Raw genomic sequence first — 2,310 nt, 5'->3', positions numbered from 1 at the left:
CCTGATAGTATGCACCTGCACACGTGTGTGTGGGCCTGATAGTATGCACCTGCACACGTGTGTGTGGGCCTGATAGTATGCACCTGCACACGTGTATGTGGACCTGATAGTATGCACCTGCACACACGTGTGTGGAAATCAAAGGTCAATGCCTGGTGTCATCTTTTTATCTCAACCTTGTTTATTTGTTTGTTTTTGAGACACAGTTTTTCTGTGTAGCCTTGGCTGTCCTGGAACTCACTATGTAGACCAGGTTGGCCTCAAAATCAGAGAACTGCCTGCCTTTGTCTCATGTTTGGACTGAAGGCATGCACCACCTTGCCTGGCTCCACCATATTTTGAGATAGTCTCTCTCTGAATCTGGAACTTTCCATTTCAGTTAGCCTGCTGGCCAGCAAGTTCCTGAGGTCCTCTTGTTTCTAGTTTCCCAGAGCTGGGCTTTAGGCACACCAGCACATCTGATTTTTTTTTTGTGTGTGTGTGTATCCTGGGGAATACAAATGTGGGCACCTACGTTTGTGCACCAAACACTACCTACTGGGCCATCTCCCCAGCCTCTGTGCACTTTTGATTCTAAGGAAAAATGCCCTTTGCCAGAACCTGCTCTCTGTAAGTCAGGATAGGAGGTGTGGGCTCACCACCCCCTCTGATCACAGAGACACTGAATCCTTAGGATGACTGGGAAGAGTGTCTGGCAAGAGGGGGGTTTCTATTGCCTCCCTTCACTGTGAAGTGGACTTGAAGCCATTTGCTTGTTTGTGCTCAGTCTTAAAAAAATTTACTTTATTGCTTTATCTGAGTCTCCAATCTAAAGGTGTAGATAGTGTATGTGTGCATGTGTATATGTGAGTATTGGGTGTATGTATGTGAATGTGTGTATGTGTGTATATGTGCCTGTGTGTGTGTAGGTATGAATAGTGTGTATGTGTTTGTGTGTGCATGTATGTGTGTGTGTGTGCTAACTCTAGACTCTCTGGACTTGAAAAGACTCTAGCAACTGTTAAACGCAAAAATTGCTAAGGGACAAGAAAACAAGCAGGGAGGGGAGTCATTGACTTCTGCCATAGAACATCAACTGCTCATGAATTAATCTACACACCCAGTGTTATCTCAGAATACTCAGAGCCTCTATCTCAAGACAGCAAAAAGTGTTTTGATGCTCACCTGAAAGAATGCATTTTTAAAAAAGAAGAGAAAATGTGTTCTGTTTAATATTAAAAAATTATAAAATTATAACTTTAAAGGTTAAATAAAAGTAGGCTAGTAATCTACAGGAAGGAAGAGGTGACAGGTAAGGTCATGGCTGTCATCACAGCTTGAGAAGAGAAGTGTCAGCTAGGGAAGGGCTGTTCCAAGGTTGGGACAGCTGGGAGCCTGGAGGCAACAAGTTAGATGTTAGCTTCATGTGTTCACAAAAGAAAACATGGTTCTATAAATATTAAGTGTAAACACATGTGAGAACGCAGCTTAAATACGACTGAATATTTACCTCCTCTCATGGTAGGAGAGGCCTCTTTGTGCCTCCACCAATGCCAGAGTCCAAGGCAGGAGAGCAGGCACCGACTCAGCAACAACAAAACCAGCATCTTAAAAACAACACTGTATACGCTTGACAGCAACCGTGGAAAATGTGGTGACAGTCTCTGCCTAAATGGCTGTGGTAGTGTTTACAAAGTGGGATCACTTCTTAATATGTAAATTAAAGCAGTCCAGGGCTGTGTTATATTTTGCTGGACAGGTTTTTTTGCAGGGTAGCGTCCAGCATCGGGAACCATGCCGGGAATGGAGACAGGTGCTCTTCCATCAGACTTATAAACTGTGGTGCGATGGGGCTTGGGAGGTGGCCCAGCAATGAAGGGTGCAGCAGCTCTTCTGAAGGCCTGAGTTCTGTTCTCAGCACCCACATTGGGTGATTCACCACTGCCTTGTAGCTCCATCTCCAGGGAATCTGATGCTCTTTCTGGCACCGCCATGCTTGGCTTTGCTCCTAGGGGCCCCTTGTCTCAGCACTTCTGTATTCAACACACGGAAGGACTGTGTACCCATACATTTTCACCAGCCTTATTTATGATGCTGTATTAGTCAGGACTTACAGAGTGAATCTCTATAATAGAAAGGGAGTTAGAGGCTCCCTTTATATAAAATGACTTAGAGGCTGTGGTCCAGCTAATCCAACAAAGGCTGCCTATGAATTGAAGAGATCCTGAAATAGTAGTTCATTCTACAAGGCTGTATGTCTCAGCTGTTCTCCAGTAGATACTAGAATCCAGAAGAAGAAGAGGAGGAGGAGGAGGAGGAGGAGGAGGAGGA

The 2,310-nt window shown here is 44.8% G+C and overlaps 1 protein-coding gene across 2 annotated transcripts in view; it reads left to right on the top strand.

Moving 5' to 3' along the window:
• Positions 1-2,310, top strand: part of Ak8 (adenylate kinase 8) — a 120,213-nt gene that overhangs the window by 33,422 nt on the left and 84,481 nt on the right. The window lies entirely within an intron of this gene.

This window comes from Microtus ochrogaster, chromosome 4, assembly GCF_000317375.1.
Source record: "Microtus ochrogaster isolate Prairie Vole_2 chromosome 4, MicOch1.0, whole genome shotgun sequence".
NCBI classification, from domain to species: domain Eukaryota; kingdom Metazoa; phylum Chordata; class Mammalia; order Rodentia; family Cricetidae; genus Microtus; species Microtus ochrogaster.
Note: the sequence above shows the minus strand (reverse complement) of the source record. Positions and strands in the feature narration are given on the sequence as shown.